The sequence below is a fragment of the Ambystoma mexicanum genome, chromosome 13 (genome assembly GCF_040938575.1).
Source record: "Ambystoma mexicanum isolate Mex_15411 chromosome 13, UKY_AmexF1_1, whole genome shotgun sequence".
Taxonomy (NCBI): domain Eukaryota; kingdom Metazoa; phylum Chordata; class Amphibia; order Caudata; family Ambystomatidae; genus Ambystoma; species Ambystoma mexicanum.
Window position 1 is genome coordinate 497286519 of NC_090938.1, and position 19665 is coordinate 497306183.

At 45.9% G+C, this 19665-nt stretch overlaps 3 long non-coding RNA genes across 3 annotated transcripts in view; 2 read left to right on the forward strand and 1 right to left on the reverse strand.

The window, feature by feature from the left end:
* The window catches only part of LOC138521371 (uncharacterized), a 347313-nt gene that overhangs the window by 108178 nt on the left and 219470 nt on the right, over positions 1–19665 (forward strand). The window lies entirely within an intron of this gene.
* LOC138520623 (uncharacterized) lies at positions 14463–14983 on the reverse strand. The gene is made up of 2 exons (XR_011282819.1): positions 14860–14983; positions 14463–14772 (listed from the first exon to the last, which is right to left on the reverse strand). It is a non-coding gene; the product is annotated as an uncharacterized lncRNA (long non-coding RNA).
* LOC138520624 (uncharacterized) lies at positions 15129–15873 on the forward strand. Its single transcript, XR_011282820.1, has 2 exons — positions 15129–15299; positions 15402–15873. It is a non-coding gene; the product is annotated as an uncharacterized lncRNA (long non-coding RNA).

Consider the following 19665-nt stretch of genomic DNA (forward strand, 5'->3'; position numbering starts at 1 on the left):
TGATGGGCAACTACTGCCTGTTCATGAGGCCGGTTCAAAAGTTTCTGGCGGACCGGTGGACGCAGGCCCAAGGGCTCTGGTCGGACAAACTGACCGTCGACGACGACGAGCTCCTACTAGCTCTTAAGTGGTGGCAGAGCTTCCAGAATCTATCCAGAGGGGTACCCCTACAGGAGCCGGAGTTTCGGCTAACCATAGTAACGGACGCGTCCCTGACAGGCTGGGGAGCACACATGGGCACTCTACAAACGCAAGGTCGTTGGTTTCGGAGGGAATCTCCCCTGCACATCAACGTTCTGGAACTGAGAGCAGTGCGCTGGGCCATGAAGTCGTTCCTGCCGCACATCAGAGGGTCCATAGTGAGAATATTGACAGACAACACAACAGCGATGTTTTACTTGAGGAAGCAAGGGGGCACGCGATCCAGAACCCTTTCCACCGAGGCTCAGAAGGTGTGGCATTGGGCTCTGAAACACGATATATCCATCGTAGCTCATCATCTTCCGGGTGTACAGAACGAGCAAGCGGACTCAATGAGCAGAAATATGGACTAAATTCACGAATGGGAGATAGAGAGCGTTCAGTTGTCGAAGGTCTTCGAGAAATGGGGACGGCCTCCGCTGGATCTCTTCGCTACGAAGAGGAACAAGAAGTGCGAAATGTATGCCAGCAGGTGGCCACAGGAAGGCTGTCTGGGGGAAGTGTTCTCCTTCCCGTGGACAGACAAGTTCCTCTACGCCTTCCCTCCGTTCCCTCTAATACGGAGAACTCTGCAGTGGATACGCAGGTACAGGTGCTGGGTCATCCTAGTGGCACCGTGTTGGCCGAGGCAGCCGTGGTTTTCCGACCTGCTTCACCTGTCAGTGGATCAACCAATAACATTCCCGAAGGTTCCCAATCTCCTGTCCCGGGACGAGGGAACAGTGTGGCATCACAATCCAGACAGTCACAATCTCACAACTTGGCTCCTGACTTTTTGGAATTTGGTGCCTTGAGCATTTCGTCGGAATTTCGGAGGATCCTGCAAGCAGCGCAAGCCCCTTCCACCAACAAGTCGTACAAGTGTAAGTGGAGAAGGTTCTGTACGTGGTGTCAAGGACAGACGGGAGTGCAACCTCTAAGGGTCACTCCGGAACAGCTTCTGCCGTATCTGCTACACCTAGCGAAGAGCGGATTATCTTTTTCATCAATAAAGGTACACCTGGCGGCCATCTCTAGATTCACGAGGAGAAGGAAGTCGTCTCCCTTGTTTAGTGACAGGTTGGTGAAACACTTCATGAGGGGTTTGTTCCGGACGTTCCCTCCGGTTAAACGTTTTCCACCAACGTGGAGCCTTAATATGGTGCTAGCAGGGTTAATGAAACCACCCTTTGAACCAATGGCCACATCGTCGATGAAGTTCTTGTCATGGAAAGTGGCCTTTCTAATAGCTATGACATCAGCTAGGCGGATCTCGGAGTTGCAAGCGTTGGTCATAGACCCTCCGTACCTAAGGTTTTTTAAGGACAAAGTGGTTCTGTCAATGAATCCTCGTTTCATTCCAAAAGTTCCTACGGCTTATCATAAGCACTCATCCATTGTCCTGCCCGCCTTTTTTTTCGCGACCCCCTCATCGGCTGCGGAAAAAGTCCTACATACCTTGGACGTCAAGAGAGCTCTAAAATGTTACCTTCATCGGACTCAGCAACTTAGATCTGGGTAACAACTCTTTGTTGCATATGGTCCTTCGGCGAAAGGAAAAGCAATTTCAAAGCAGGGACTGGCCCGATGGGTCTCGTCGACGATTGCCTTCTGTCATTCAAAAGCGGGAAAACCGCTACAAGGGCGTCCGAGAGCTCATTCCACAAGGGCAACTTCGTGGTCGACGGCGTTGTGGGCAGGAATCCCGCTGACAGACATTTGCCAGGCGGCGGCATGGTCAGTGGCTCACACATTTACCCGCCACTACTGCCTCGAACGGCAGCATGTGGACTTAATAGAAAAGGGAAGAGCAGTCTTGTGCCATCTGTTTCAATAAGGTAAGCCCTTTTCAAGAAGGGTCTGTGCTTATTTTGACATATGTATATATGGATGTATATAAGGATGTATATATATATTTATATATGTGTATATAGCTATTGATCTGTGCATGTACTGTTGCGCATTTTAAATTGGCATCCTACGTAAGCGTGGTTCGCTATACATATGCTTAGGAGGGTGCCGGATTGCATTCACAGCTCCTCTTTTTCAGGATCACTGCTGTGCATTCTATTCTAAGCATGTGAATCCATGAAAGATCCAATGCTGGAGAAGGGAATAGTTTCTTACCTGTAACTCCATTTCTCCAGCATTGGTATCTTTCATGGATTCACATGCGCCCGCCGGCCTCCCCGGAATGCAATCGTCTTGTATATCTAGGTTTCACCCCATTCTGCTTTGGAGGGGTTGAAATCGGAAGGGAGCCGCGGGGGCGGGGCATTTATACCGCTACATCCTAGTGGGGCATGCGTGTGTGGGCCCAAAACGACATAGATAGGACACAAAAGTCCTTAATGTTTTCCTATGGGAAACGGCTTTATAAGCGTATCGAGGGTTCCCAGTCTGTCGACGGGGAATATTCTAAGCATGTGAATCCATGAAAGATACCAATGCTGGAGAAATGGAGTTACAGGTAAGAAACTATTCCCTTACTGTGGCATGGCATTTTGTACTGGCATTAGGGACACAGTCAACCTGATGTGTCCTTACATGGGGCGGTGGGGTATTTGTGCAGCCAGCTAGGGTATGTTCTCTCACTGTGGAATGACCTATTTATTGGCATTAAGGGCACATGCAACATGAGAGTTCTTACATGGGAATATTTGTGCAGCCGGCAAGGAAATATTATCTTACTGTGGCATTGCATTTATATTGGCATTAAGGGCAAAGCTAGAATGAGTGTTCTGACTTGGTGGTGGGTGGGGGGGCTTTTGTGCAGCCAGCAAAGAGATATTTTCTTACTATAGCAAGGCTTTTTCACTAGCATTTAGGGCAAAGCCAACATGAGTCTACTTGCATGGGTGTGGGGCTGCGTTTGTGCAGCCAGCAAGGAGGAAATGTTTTCTTATGTGACACCGCATTGTTTACTGCCATAATGGTGGGGGAGTCATTTACACGGCCATAAAGGAGATTGTTTTTCTTACTGTGGCATAATATTTTTACTGGCATTAAGGACAAAGTCAACACGATGAGTGTTTTTACATGGGGGCATTTGTGCAGAGAACAAGTAGATGTTTTGTTGTGGTATGTCCCTTTTACGGGCATTAACCCCTTAAGTGCTAAGGACAAGCATGCTTGTCCTTTTTCCATAGACTTGATTAAAGCTCAGCAGTTAAACGGTGAAGGACAGAGTTCATATGAGTGTTCTTACTAGGGGAGGGACATTTGTGCAGCCAGCTAGGGTATATCGTCTTAGTGTGGCATTGCATTTTTATTTACTAGCATTAAGGACACAGCCAATATGATAAGTGCTTTTACTTGGTGGGGGAGGGGCATTTGTGCAGCCATCAAAGAAATGATCTTTTCTTACTGTGACAATGTGTTTTTACTGGCATTAAGGGCAAAGCCAACATGATGAATTTTCTTACATTATGGTAAGGGGCATTTGTGCAGCAAGCAAGGAAATGTTTTCTGCTGTGGCATTGCATTTTGTTCTGACATTACAGGCAAGGTCAACATCGTGAGTACTCTTACATGCTGGGGGGTGGGGGGGATTTATACAGCCATCAAGGAGATGATTGTTTTTTTTACTTTGGCATGGAATTGTTTTAATGGCATTAACGGCAAAGTCATCATGATGTGTTTTCTTAGATGGCGAGTGACCATTTGTGGAGCGAGCAATAAAATGTTTTTTTACTGTGCATTGCATTTTTTACTGGAATCAAGGGAAATGCCAACATGAGTAGGGTAGGCATGGTGGGGGAGGCATATGTAGAGCCATAAAGGAGATGAGGTTTTCTTACTCTGGCATGGCATGTTTTACTGGTGTTAAGGACAACATCAATGTTCCTACATGGGTGGTATTTGTGCAACTAGCAAGGGGTAGTTTTCTTACTCTGGCATGGCTTTTTTACTGGCATTAAGGGGCAAAGCCAACATGATGAGTGTTCTCATATGGCGGGGGAGGCATTTGTGCAACCATCAAGGATAGTGGTTTTTTTGCTGTGGCATGGCATTTTTGTACTTGTGTAAAGGACAAAGTCCACATGATGAGTGTTCTTACATGGGGCAGGGCGCATTTGTGGAGCCAGCAAGAACATGTTTTCTTAGTGTCACATGGCCTATGTATTGGCATCAAGCGCAACACCAACAGAAATATGTTATTACATGGAGATACTGGAACATATTGGCAGAGCTAGTATCAATAGGTTGTCTTAAAGTATCATTGCTGGCATTATGGGCACAGCCAACATAAGTATGTTTTTATGTGGGAATACTGGTAGATATTGGTGCAGTCAGCAACCAGAATGGACATATATGGGCAAAGTCAGCATGATTTTTTTTTTTTATACTGGCACATATTGTAAAATGCAACATGAAAATGATGCTATGCATTGTGTGACTTGGAATCTAACTGATTTTTTAATTTCTTACCCTAAAAAACGGATTATAAACTGTGTGGATTTTTACCCAATTTTTCACAAAACATGTGCTACAAAACGCACCATTTTAAACCATTATTTAAAAAAAGGTTTGTGGGGCCGTAACACCCCCCTGAATAGACTTTGCTTGGTTTAGGTTCCCTCTCTGCATGCAGTCGCTCCCACATATTTGACCAAGAACAAACCTCCTCTGCGGGCCTTGCTTAGAGTGGGCCCAACCACATTCACTTCAGACCCCACTTGTTAAACAATCCTGGCTATGCCTCTCCTCTAAAGACTGCAAGCAGATCTGCAAAGTATGACCACAGGTAGCTACACTTTTCTAAGTTGGTTTGTGTTGACAAGGCCAGTGTCCTTGACTTGTCGGGTGGGGCGGTCTCTCTCGACTGGCTTTAGAGGAAGAACCAGTCCTACCCCTGAGCCAGACATTGGCAGCAGACACTGCCCCAATTCCTGCCCCCAATTGCTGAGTTTTTTGTGTGCAAACCATTAATGTCTCCAGCCTTGACACCAAGAACAGACACTTTCCAGTATTTCTGTGTTGCTTTCACAAAATCAAAGACCGAAGATGAGAAGAAACCAAAAAGAATGCCAAACTGTGGCCAAACTGCAAAGAAGAGAGAGACTGCCAACTAGCTAGAAAGAGAAGAATCTGTCAAAGCTGCTGCCAGACACAGGAATTTACTGTGGTTGCGAATTAACTAGCCACTCGTTGAATCTGCTGATATATGCGGTGTACTCCTCACAGGGCTACTGAGCAATCAAAGGGAACTTTCCCAACATAACTGTGACACCCTTGACCATCAGAGACATAACAGGGAACCATATCCACCATTCCCCAATGACCTCACCGGGAGACCGGGTGAAAACAAAGTGAGGATCACGAACAGGAACTCTTGCTCTCATGGGCCACCATCCCAGTTATGCAGCAACCCCACGCAAAGAAAATGGGCGGGTCTCAGCCCTCTTCTTATGACTTTTCATTACACACACGCCTCAGGTGGGGAAGATTGGGCCTGATTGGCCAAGGAGAGCTACCCAATCTTGGCAGAGAAGGGGTGATATTAGCAAGGGACAGGAAACAGGAAGTGTGGGTTTTTTCAGGTGAGGTAGAGGTGGATGATGGGGAAGAGGCCAGAATGAGGAAGGAAGGTGTGGTGGATGATGAAGGGTAATTGTAGAGCAGGTGCGGTATTAGCTAAGGAGTGCTAGTGGTTCTGCAGTTTGAGTGTGTGTGGTTGTGTGGTGAATGGATAAACGAGGAAGTATAAGGAGTGATGGTGAAGCAACTGTTACTGAGTGAAATGAGGGTGCTTGAGTATTGGTTTAAAGGGTGGCGTAATGGTTTGGAAGGAGGTGTGGGTTGGAGGAAGGAGTAGGGGTTGAGAGCAAGGTTTTGTGGTTTGGAGGAAAGAGTGGGAGTGTGGGGGAGGGAGTAGAGCAGAGGAGGAGGATGAATAATAGTAGCAGAAGGAGAACTTACATCAATGGGTGGAGGCAAGGCCTAAGAGGAGTGAGAAAAGTGCATGGAGAGTAGATTGGTGTGAGGAGGGAGACAGCCTGGACAAGAGGAAAGCCTAGTAAAGGAAGAGATGAATGTGGACATGTTAGACACAGCCTGAACCAAGGCACAAGCCCATTACATCACTTACAACTGGATACAGTAGGGACAGATAGAAGTCCCTGAGGAAGGGCCATTCCATGACACAACTGTGTCTCAATTGTGCTTCCTGTCCCATTTGTCCTTCCGCTGTTATTGTGACTTTACTCTCCCTGGAGAGGTTTTTTTATCCACTGGCAGCCCATCTGACAGGAATGTATTCCTCTGTCTGGTTAGAGTAGGGACGGTTAGAAGTCCCCGAGGGAGTTTAGACAGCCATCATTTACATTATCATCTCTAGCATCAGCCAGCTTTTAGCCAGTATGTGTCAATATTCAGTAGCACTAACCAGGAGTTACAGAAACCTCAGTTAGGGGAAGGTCTTAATAAAATAAGAGAGAGAGGGGTGGTCCTAGACCCCACACAAATAAAAATAAAAACCCTTGATCCATCTCCACACCTTGGAGTGATTCCAGTGACACATGGTGCCAAAGTGGGATCTCTAAGCCATGGTACCGAATTCGCCTGTTCTAAAAGTGGTGCAAATTATGACAACAGCAAGGTTACCGTCCAGTGCCACCCCCACAGCTGCAGGCTATGACCTTTATTAGGACGAGGATGCAGTAGCCCCCATTAGAAGAAAGACGCTGGTCAGGATTTAGCGCCGTACTGGGGATCCCGAGGGAACATATGGGAGAAGCATCCCACGGCCCGGGTTAGCGCATAGGCACTCACTCGATGTAGGAGCAGGAGTGATTGAATGGGACTACCAATGAGAGATTAAGATCGTCGTCTTCAACCCTTCAGGATTAGACACAGCCAAATTATAGCCTAATTGTTGTGTGAGAACATCTTGAACCCAAAGGTAAAAGTTGAGTAAGCCGTCTATACAGCAGTACCTGAAGCGGGGTGGTAAAAGAAAAAGACCACGCCACTTGAAGTGATTCTTGTGCCACTTGTGACATTTGTAAATTGCAATTATCTCCTAAAATAAAAATGTATGGCATGCATCTTTACACTATGAATAAAACACATGCTATTGAATTAATGTTAAGTCATCTTTCAACCTGCTACATAAACATCCTGTTGAAACGTTATTTACAAATCTTCGACATGTTTTAGAATATAATGAACAATAACGTAGTACCTTTCTTACTTTTCTTACATTAAAAAGATCAGCCCGATCCATCTTCCGACATATAACATTAACACTGAACTACTAATCAATATCATTATCAATACACCACATAATTTCACTATAAAAGCTAAACCTATTTGCATTGTTGATCTCTTTTATTTTTTTCGATGGGAATTAGGATGGCGTGATCATTTGCTGGTGTAGTGTGGGTATAGTCTGACCAGAAGACAGGTTGGTATTCCAAGTATTGTATTTCGAAGTTGGGAGAAAATAGTAAGTGCCTCATTACGAGTTTGGTGGTATTACGGCGTTAAATATGCAGGAATACTGCCAAACGCAATTACCATTTCTGTCAGTTTTCCTGGCGGATTTACTGCTTGATTATGTTAGTCCCCATTTATTGGAGAGCATAGGAATTTAGACGGCATTACCGCAAGCAGTAATTCCGCTGGCAATAATTCTGCCGATTTACAGTGGTAACGCGGCAAGTTTACCCACTTCTTTTTGTTGGCGGTAAATCCTCCACTTCACCATTGAAATTGTAGTGCAGCAATGCAGCGGTAATGAAATTACCACTCTGTTACCGAAATGTTTTACTGCACTGCCATACTTGTAATGATGTCCAAAGTCCATAGCATGAACGGCCTTCTGGCTAGAGGAGTTCATGTGTTGGTCCAACTCCATTAGCTCCAGAGCCCATTGACAGAGATCCCTTTTTGTATGATATTTAGATAAATAGCTGGCCATTACATATCGTCTGCCCTTTCTATCCATAGCGAAGATTGGGTATCGTATGCAGATTGCACTACAGACAGACCGCTAGCTGACTTTGAAAAGTGGTGCAGAGAGTATTACGTATTGGCTAAAATGAAGGAGATGGAGAACAGATCTTTGGATAATGGTGGTCGTAGGGTGCTTTTAAGGGCATGATTATAGAAAAGATGGGAACCAGACGACCTGGCCCTTTTTCTCTGTTAGGACTTGGAACACAGTTTTGTAGTCAATTGTGGAGAAGGTGGTTGAGAGGTCCAGAAGGATGGGGACGGTCACGCCACATGCATAACACATTTACAATGGCGCCCATTTTGTAGGCTGAAAGCAATATTGTCTTCTTATTGGGGTCCCTCATTCTGTCTGGGAGGGTGCAGGGCTGCAGAGGCGATGCTGGGGGGAGGGCTCTAAGGGGGGTATAGCCTCTGGTCCTTTGGTTATAGCCCCAGATAGAACCTCAGGAGCTACAATCAAAAGTCTAGCTAGCCCCCAGTCCCGACATTAGCGTAGCCCCGGGTCTTTTCCAGACCTAGCAACACCCCTGTGCAGGGGTCAAGAGAGAGAATTTTCTGGTATTCATGGGTGGGTGGGGAAGAAGGAAGGTGAACATTTGAGAAAAAATAAGAAACAGCCGCCAGCTGTTTTACTAGCAACCTCTTCTTGACGTTTGCTGTGTCAAATTGAAATGAAAATGGTAAACACACCCGAATTCCTCAGATGAAAGGACTTCATATGTACTCGGTGCTTACTTCAAGTACTGCGTACCAAGCTGGCGATGTCAGTCCGCTCTGCGTCTCCTGGGCGCTTGTTCCCAATTGGTAAAGCTTCAGACATAAGGCAACGTAGGGGGACAAGAATGTAGTACTTCAGATGAAACGTGCACATTTGGAAACAAAACACAACACGTTAAGATGGCAGGAGGCTGGGCGAGCACAGCTCCAAGCGAAGGTCCGTCAGCAAATTGACTCTGGTAGCCACAACAGCCGGAAGCGCATGCGAAAAGGAGTCTTTTCGTGCAAGCAAAGCTGCTGTATTGTAAACAGGATAGGGGATAGAAAGAGTCACTTATCGTCGGCTGATGTGTCCTGGGGTCATTCCAACCCTGGACCCCTGCCAGCCGGGCTCACTGCAAGAATTCCATGTGTATTTATGCCCTGCCCAAGGAGAGACTGTAGCCAGGTCACCCTGCTTAGTCAATCGTGGCCTCAAATTATAAATATACCTATGATAATTTTCTTAAAATAGATACCCTTCTTTTTAGACTACGTTACGAGGCATTCTTCTCCCATCAGATCGACTCTAAAAGTGTTGGTCCTAGGGAAAGGCCAAGACCATGGACCTGCCAGTAAAACAGGATTTAGGCAGGTGAGAGCACATTGAAGTCTATGGATGGGTAACAGGCTTTGTGAGTGAGTGAACGGACTCCATGGAGGTTGCACTCAACCAAAAGCATGTGAGTTGAGATTTGTGTGCTAGGGCGCCACCAGCAAAAGGGGTTGGGTGGACGGATTTCCCCCACAAACTACAAGCAGCATTATAGTTGCCTTTGTGATGTGGCTAATGTTGTATTGTGCAGGGAGTCATAAATAGTTGAACCAGCCTTTCTCTAGCTAAGAAGACTGTGGACAGCAACGCTGTGGGCAGCTTGGATGCACAGGTTAAGTGCTCAGACTTTGAGTGTTATCCCAGAAATGTAGGTAATACTGCATCCAGCAAAAAGGGGTAAATTCCACTAGCAGAAGATTAGCCCCAATTCCATAAGTGTTCAATACAACTTGGCTGAAAAAATGCTTCACAGGTCTACTGTCAAATTACCTTCGGTGGTAAAACTGATGGTGATGGTGAAACAGTACCTTTTATTTTACACTGATATGCCCAACAGCTTCTCATTTCATTTTTTACATTTTCTCTTTAGTTGCTTTAAATAAATAACAATTCATGCAACTCAATATCAGAAACCAAATATATTATTTATTGGTATTTTCTTTTACCTGTCACCATTTCCGGTTCCCATTTTCTTCTTTCACAACCTTTCTTTGCATTCTATGTTATGTTAATGTTAAAGGACATTTGTACCGCGCACTATCACCACCGAAGTGGTCCCCTGGCGCTCTGGCGGCTCTGAAAAAGGGGAGGAGAGGGGGTGGGTTAGTGGGAATAAGCTGGGAAAGTGCAAGAGAGCAGTGATGTGCTGTTGGCAGCCTCAGCCCGGTGGATCTGTTGGCTGGGCTTGGGGGTGTTTTATGGTCCGTAGTCGTCGCGTGCTGTTGTGCAAGTCTATGTGTGGTTTGGTTTGTTGTTGCATTGTTGTGAAGTTTGTGCGGATTGCTACGTTTAAGGCTTGTGGTTGTGTTTGGTTATAGTTTGAGAGGTGTCTGCAGAGGGATGGAATTGTTAGTTGGTTGGTTAGTTGGCATTGCTGTCCTTGCAATTGTGGGATTCCTTCTAGGTGCGGTACATGCTAACAGTCACATTTCTATCTAGATGCCGCGCAAGCTAAAGTTCAGAATTCCATACTAGTGTGGCACAAGCTAACAGTCACATTTCTATCTAGATGCGACACAGGCTAGGTTCAGAAGTGTGGTGCATGCTAAGAATCACATATGCTAACAATCACATTTCTGAAATTCCATCTAAGTGTGTCATATGCTAACAATCATATTTCTATCTAGATGCAACGCGGGCTAAGCTTGAGAATTCCATCTAGGTGTGGCATATGCTAACAGTCATATTTCTGCCTAGATTCGGCGCAGACTAAACTTGAGAAATTCCATCTAAGTGTGGCATATTCTAACAATCACATTTCTGAAATTCCATCTAAGTGTGGCATATGCTAACAATCACATTTCTAAAATTCCATCTAGGTGTGGCATATGCTAACAATCACATTCCTGTCTAGCTTTGGCGCAGACTAAACTTGAGAATTCCATCTAAGTGTGGCATATGCGAACAATCACATTCCTGTCTAGATTTGGCTCAGGCTAATCTTTGTGGTTCTCTCAGGGTATGGTACTGGTTAACATTATACTGCAGACCATTCAAAGGTGAGTTAGAGTGGCAGGAGCTTTCTGGAGTAGAGTTATTGCTCTACCCCCCACTCATGCCAGCACTTAGTTTTGTCGGTGTCTGGTGGCTTCATTGGCTTCCCCTGATGACACCTGCAGACACTCTCTGGAGCCGCCAGTGTAGGAGCCACCCTTGGAGCCCTTAGCTGCAGGGGCCGCCGGGCAGAGGGCTGCCCTGGGAGGGGTCATGATATGGGGGGAAATGACCAGTGGGGCTTGGGGGAAGGGTCGGGAGGTCGGATTGACCAGGGCAGTTATGGGACATGGGGAAAAGTGCAAGTAGCGCAGATTGCGCTGGATCGCTATTTATTTAAACACTTTTACAGTGTTTCTGGCTGTTTGGGGGGCATTTGGGCAAGGCTCAGGGTCACAACTCACCTTAGTCTGCTGCCTTCCTTGTGATGGTGCCGGCGGGGACGCCTCGCTCCACTACTTTGCATATTGTTTCCAACCGATTTCATTTCTACAAGTATCTTTCCCCTGACGAGATCTCTAGACAAGTCTGATCTCTGAAAGTCTCGTCAAAACAGGTTGCTCCCTGTTCTTCCAAAGCCATCAAGGACCACATTGACACCCTCTCTCCTGCCCTGGCTGATTTCTGAAACTTCTCCTTCACCTCAGGAATCTTTCCCTGCCCCCTGAAACACTCTCTTGTGCACCCTTGTCTCAAAAAACCCAGCGCCGGCCCTTCTTGTCCGGCTAACTATCACCCAATCTCCATCACTCCCTTTCTGGGCAAACTCCTGGAAAAGCTGGCCATCTCGCAGCTTAACCTTCACTCTGATTCTGTTGGTTGTCTCCATGACCATCAATCTGGTTTTACAGCTGCCAGAAGCATGGACACTGCTCTCCTTAACATCTGTGAGTATCTGCTCTCCAACCTTGACTCTAACATCCCCTCTGTCCTCATCCTACTTGATCTCTCTTCTGGCTACGACACGGTCAACCATTCCATCCTGCTCAACCGTCTCCGTGACAGCCAGGGTATCACCGATCAGGCTCTGGACTGGGTGACCTCTTTCCTCTCTGAGCGACCCTCCCAGGTCCAACGTGGGTCCTTCCTTTCATCTATCTCCCTTTCTACCTACAGTGTTCCTCAGGGGTCTAACCTCTCACCCTGGCTCTTCAACCAATACCTGCCAACTCTCGCCCACCGCATTGCCATTTTCTGCTCCAATTGTCAGTGCTATGCTGACGACACTCAACAGATTTTCAGGCTTCCCTCAGCCACCTCCTCTCCTTCTCTCTCATCTCTGATTGCCTATCTGCCATTCAGGATTGGTGTGCCGTCAACGATCTCTGTCTGAATGCCAGCAAAACGGATATCCTCCTCATCGGCACACCTTTACCCTCCTTTCCCCTCACTCACTGGCCGGCCTCCCCTGGCCCTCCTCATACTCCCACCTGCCAGGCTAAGAACCTTGGGGCCATCTTTGACACCATGCTTTCCTTCTCTGCCCACATCTCTGATGTCTCTAAAAAGTCAAACTTCCTACTGCACCTCCTCAGAGGTATTCTGCCTTCCCTCTCCTTCCCCTAGAAGCTCACTGTCTACAGAGCCCTGGTTCTCTCTAGATTGGACTATTGTAACAGCCTCTTTCTAAATCTACCTGCTTGTACTCTCCGCCCTTTGCAACTTATCCAGAACAGGACTGCGAGACTTGTTCTTGGCCTCAATCTGTTACATCTCGCTGTGCACCTCATCCCAGAAGACGGGTTCGTACATCAAAGGGCATGCGCACTCTTGTATCCCTTCCTTCTGGTGTGCGGCGCTTCACTCCCCTGTTCCTTTCACAATGGAGATTACGGCAGGGAATCTAACAAACTATGATTCCCATGCCGCTCTGCTGCTCTGTCAGGTGCCCTGTTCCTCCAATCAACGTGCTCTGACGTCTTGCTTTCGGTTTGACAAAAAGCAGCGTTTCATTCAGCTCGCCGCTTCTGATTGAAGTTGCAATCCCCTTGAAGTTACGCCTTCAGCATTATCTTGATCTCTCTGTATACCTGACCTTTGTCTGCCTAACGGACTGCATTGTTTGCTGCTTTTGTCGTCTTTGTCAGGTTAGTGTACCAGGACTCGTATCTGCCTTCACGGACTGCCTTGCTTAACGATTTTGTACTCCTGCCGCCCGCCTGTTTACAGGACCTTTCTTCCTTCCTCCATTGATTGCTTTGCCTAACATTTTGTTCCAGTTATTGCCAGCATGTAAAAGAAGAAACTGCCTGTGTATTTTTGGGTTGCTTTCTTATTTGCACATTTGTCTCAGATACTGTTCAATTGCTTTCAGACATCACAGCTTATACCCAGCATTTTTGTAATCTGCACTGGCTCTTGTCGCCTATCCCCAGACACCAAATACAACAGCCATGTGGGGTCCACTGATATTGCTATCTTATGAACTACAAGATATTGGGACATCTTTTATCTCTATCCAACAAGTGCACAAGTGGACGCTGCGCAGGGTATGCACCCACCAGGACCTAGTGCGCTCCTCATGCCGTTTGGGTTAGAACCCTCACTAACCTTCCTGTTTTTTATTTTATACTGCCGTTTTGTTCACCCTTGGATTATTCCCAATACTACTAGTGGTAAGGAGTGTTTAATTACTATCCCAATTCATCTTAGAGTGCCCCGAACAGTCCTGATTTTGTTATCTGTTTTCTAGGTAGTAATCTGAGCCCCGATAACAAGATAAAACATCAGGTATAACTCATAGCAGTTTTGACTGTTTCTCACTGAGAATTTGTCACATAAAACTCATCCCTTCTTCTTTATTTTGCAGCTGGTATCTCGTGGCGGTGTGTTCTCCCCGCTCTTTTGAATGATCAGGCTCTTTATACTGTCCACTCAGTAGAGGGTCATATCATTTTAAAGATCTTTACCCTCACAGAGAGGAGGCTCGGTTGGAGGCTCCATCCGAGCTCTTCAATCAAAACTGTGCATACCAGACTGGTCCGAAGAAAAACCCGGCTGCATACCTAGCCTCATCCTAGTCGGTGAGTGACACAATCCCTGGGATTGTATCTCTCCAGCCCTGAAATCTCTCCATTGGCTCCCAGTGGCTGCAAGGATTACATTCAAAACCCTTTGCATTGTCCACAAGGCTTTCTAGGTAAATCCAACAGATTGTCCACAAGATTGTGGAACTCTCCCGTCCCCTGCACACCCTTTATACTGTAGAAACAGTCAATATTTCTATACAATGGTAATATTCAGTTTCTTTCAGAAAAAAGAAGAAATTAATGAGAGAAGCTAATTCATGACACTATTATAATAAAACAGAATGATGGGGACCATCGGTTTTAATTGAATTTTAAATTAATTGTTATAGATATGAATTTCAATTCATTCATCATCCAGTCTTTGTAAACATAATAACATAAATGTGTTCATTTTGAGGTTACATTCAATATAATAATACAAGGGCATACAAGGTACTCATCACACTTTCTATACAATAGGCTTTTCACATGGTATATCCACAGAAAGTAATGATGAATATTTTCTCGACGCGTTTCGGGGTGTCCCCTTCTTCAGGAATTGATAGCCCTCTTCATTGCCGTTAATCTTTGTTTCGTCTATAATGTATGATACAATGATCAAATTTTAGATTCTCACTGATAACTGTCATTTAACTCTTGGGAGAAATTTTTAATAATAATCACCTGGATGTTCAATGTGGAATATCCTAACTGGATTTATTATCAATAGCAATATCAGCCCAATAATGGTTATTCAACCTGTAGATGTGATAAAAAGACAATAGGGAAAGCTCAATTAAAAACGGGATCTTAATTCATGAAGGAAAACCTAGTCATGTAATATCTAAGAAAAAATATTACCTTTCTCAGGAAGGAGGTAAGAGAATCCTTTGTAAACAGCTCCCCAATTGCATATCATGAGCCTAGAGGCCTTCACAGAACACTCTCCACAGAATGATCCCACCCCATTGTTTTCGTGTATCTAATATAGTATATATACGTGTTTTTACAGACACGAGTGGAGGAATCGCCCATTACTGCACTACCTCCGTACCTGAGGACTCTCTACATACCACAGCGACCCATTCCATGGATGTAGTAGCTTTTTACAGAAATACCGAAAGGTAATATTTTTTCTTAGATATTACATGACTAGGTTTTCCTTCATGAATTAAGATCCCGTTTTTAATTGAGCTTTCCCTATTGTCTTTTTATCACATCTACAGGTTGAATAACCATTATTGGGCTGATATTGCTATTGATAATAAATCCAGTTAGGATATTCCACATTGAACATCCAGGTGATTATTATTAAAAATTTCTCCCAAGAGTTAAATGACAGTTATCAGTGAGAATCTAAAATTTGATCATTGTATCATACATTATAGACGAAACAAAGATTAACGGCAATGAAGAGGGCTATCAATTCCTGAAGAAGGGGACACCCCGAAACGCGTCGAGAAAATATTCATCATTACTTTCTGTGGATATACCATGTGAAAAGCCTATTGTATAGAAAGTGTGATGAGTACCTTGTATGCCCTTGTATTATTATATTGAATGTAACCTCAAAATGAACACATTTATGTTATTATGTTTACAAAGACTGGATGATGAATGAATTGAAATTCATATCTATAACAATTAATTTAAAATTCAATTAAAACCGATGGTCCCCATCATTCTGTTTTATTATAATAGTGTCATGAATTAGCTTCTCTCATTAATTTCTTCTTTTTTCTGAAAGAAACTGAATATTACCATTGTATAGAAATATTGACTGTTTCTACAGTATAAAGGGTGTGCAGGGGACGGGAGAGTTCCACAATCTTGTGGACAATCTGTTGGATTTACATAGGTTAAAACAACCCAGTGTCAAGGTTGTTATTCTCCCCGGCACCCCGTAAATTTTCAACAAATCCTGTAAAAAAACCTTAAACCTAGGTGTGCGCTAGGCAAACAAATATTGGATTCTCACAAGGCTTTCTAGGGCCTGGGTCCAAAATACCCCCAGCTTTCCCTCCGTAAATACCTCACCTCTCGAGCTCTTCACTCCTCTACCTCTAACTCCCTCAGGGTCAGTCGTTTTTCAGAGAAACAAGCTGGGGGTAGATCTCTGTCTTCTGGTGGGGCCTCTCTCTGAAACAGCCTCTCTGCCACTCTGAAACTCCTGGAAGTCTCGCAAGATGGGATCATCCCGATTGACTAGAGGCACCGACCAATCAGCCGCGCTGCCACTAAGGTAAGACAATACAAAGGCTACCCTTGACTGGTCGTTTGGAAAGGCCCCTGGCCTGCATAGAAAATGAAGTCGGCACTGGTTCATGAAAACCGCATACCTTTTCGGGTCTCCTGCAAAACGTTCTGGATGTGCCAAAGGTACGGCTCCTGGAAGGACCACTTGAACTGGATTGCTGGGTGCTGGCAGAACCGTTGATCCCAGTCCGGGTAGCGGTGTTTGTCCCGCGTGGGATTGTAGCAATTGCTTAGCAAGCTCATCGGTATGATCTTTAGCCACAATCAAGTCCCTTCTTAAAGCATTAGACTCCTGCCGGGCCGAATGTACCTCGGCCCTGAGTTCCCCCAAAAGCTGGGCCAATTGGTCAGTCTCTGAAGTCTCCATAACGCCCAGGTAGAGAATTTGTAGAAGGCTTCGGGTTCTGTCACGCTCACCTGGTCTCCACGGGGGCGTAGCACGTAGTCGTATGACCGATATCTGTGCTGGCGCAGTTTTGATGGTATATTGGCGTCCTCGCCCTTTTAACCTCCCCAGAAGGCGTTAGCCTGCAATGGGGAAACAAGATGTTAGCTATGAGTGGATTGGATTGGTCCCACTACTTGCCACCACCTGAGGCCCGACTCCTCTCCTCTTCACCTTTGAGTTTGATGAGGTTGGCTCTCCGTCCAGCTTAACCTTCAGCAGGGGCGCGGTAGGCACAGTATTTTTCTGGGCGCAGTTACCTCACTGTTCCAGAGTGCTGTTACTGTACATTTCGGAATGCTGGGATTATCGGGTGAGTATCTACCTCAATAGCAGCTTGGTATGCTCAAAGTCTTATTGTCCCAATGTTTAAACATATTTGTTTTCTCTTGCAGATGCAGTTTTGGTGCAGGAATCAAGTAGAAGATTCGACTCTCCCAGGATGCTAAATAGTTGCCTCCAGGTGACTATAATGCGGATGAAAGGTGCTAAGTGACTGGAATAAATGTTGGTTCAGTACTGAGCGCGACGAACCTGCTGTTCTTTTCCTGTTCCCTTTTGCAGGCCCGGCGCGGTCCCTAGATGAAGAATGGAAGAACCGGTCCAATGAAACCAGGAGGAACGCGGAATCCCGGGTGAGTATCGGCACCTGCGTGGATGTCCTTTCAACAGGGGCGGCGATCAGGAAACCAGCTGGAGATGCGACCGATGGACCGGATTGCAGGTAAGTGTTTGGTCGCTGAAGTAACATCTGTTCTTCTCTTTTTCTATTTCCAGGCTCCGATGGATGGAAGCTCTGACGGGCGTGGCTGTAGAAGCTTGAGGACAGAGCAGTCACGGTGAGCGTTACGCTGCAGGAGTTCAGAATAACGCGAAGCGTGTTCTGCATGCAGGGTGTGGCTTATATAGCCGTGTAAGTAGTTCCAGGTAAACTAGTCCCTTTGCCACACCCTGTCTTCCCAAGAAAAATAGTCCCTCTGCCCCTCCCTGGATTATACCAAGGCCTAGCCTCACTAGGCAGGTTAAATAGTTCAGCCCATTTCATGAGCCTGGCGCCAACGGCGCCAGGACTGAGTCCATGAGGCTCTGGGGCGCATCCTTGGGGCCTGACAAGCCCTTCAGGGTGGTGGGGACTGGGATGGGCCCAACAGCTCCAAGGGATTTCAGAGCTCATACCATGACAGCAGTCCCCCCCCCAAGCCTCCCCTAAAGGCGGGGTCTTCCCTTGGTCCTGGTGGCTATGATGGAACCTCTTTAACAAATGTGGTGCATGAATGTGTTCACTAGGTTCCCAAGATCTTTCTTGTGGTCCATATCCTTTCCAGTCTATTAGATAAAATAGTTTTCATTTTTGAGTCCAGGATATCCTTGATCTCAAATTCGGGTTCTCCGTCGACCAAGATCGGTTTCGGTGGTTTCAGTATCCGGGTTCCTGGTTGTACTGGCTTCAGAAGTGAGACATGAAACACAGGATGAATTTTCATGTGTGAAGGTAAATCCAACTTTACGGCTACCGGATTGATGATAGCCTTAATGGTGTATGGACCTACGTATCTGGGATTGAAGGTTCGGGTTCCTTGAAGGGTATGTGTTTGGATGACAACCAGACTTCATCTCCAACTTGATACCTTGGAGCTTCACTCCTATGGTCGTCTGCTGACTTCTTGTATCTTCCCTTGGCTTGTTTCAGCTGGTCTGTTGCTTGCTTAAAAGCTTGAGTTATGGTAGTGTGCAAGCTTTTCACTGCTGGCATTTCCAAAGCTTGAGGAGAGTCAAGATTAGAGGTTCTTGGATGCAATCCATAAATGGTGTAGAAGGGAGTTGTTGTAGGCGTATTCGGTTATCCATAAGATGTCTTTCCAATTTTTTTCTGATTGGTGTAACATACATCTGAGGTATTGTTCAAGAGTCTGGTTGGTCCTCTAGGTCTGACCATCGGTCTGGGGATGGTGGCTAGTAGAGAGTCTTACATCGATTTGCGCTAATTCGAAACACTTTTTCCAAAATCGAGAGATAAATTGGCTGCCGCGATCCGAAATTAGGATGGAAGGGAAACCATGTATTCGGACTATCTGTGCTAAAAATTCCTTAGCTAGGGTTGAGGCTGAGGGTAGGCCCTTCAGTGGAATAGAATGAGCCATCTTTGAAAACAAGTCCACCACCACCAGGATTGTGTTGAACCCGTCACAAGGAGGAAGGTCAGTTATGAAATCAAGAGACAATGTATGCCAAGGCGTAGGTGGAATGTCCAGTGGTTGCAGTTGACCTGGTGACCTCTTCTTCGAGGCCTTGTTTTGAGCGCAAACTCCACAGGATAACACAAATTGTTTGATGTCCTTACGCCAAGTCGGCCACCAATAGTATCGCTTGATCTTGGCTTCGGTCTTAGCAATCCCAGCTGGAGATGTGACCGATGGACCGGATTGCAGGTAAGTGTTTGGTCGCTGAAGTAACATCTGTTCTTCTCTTTTTCTATTTCCAGGCTCCGATGGATGGAAGCTCTGTCGGGCGTGGCTGTAGAAGCTTGAGGACAGAGCAGACACAGTGAGCGTAACGCTGCAGGAGTGCAGAATAACGCGAAGCGTGTTCTGCAGCAGGGTGTGGCTTATATAGCCTTGTAAGTAGTTCCAGGTTAAGTAGTCCCTTTGCCACACCCTGTCTTCCCAAGAAAAATAGTCCCTCTCCCCTCCCTGGATTATACCAAGGCCTAGCCTCACTAGGCAGGTTAAATAGTTCCATGAGTTCAGCCCATTTCAGTCCATGAGGCTCTGGGGCGCTTCCTTGGGGCC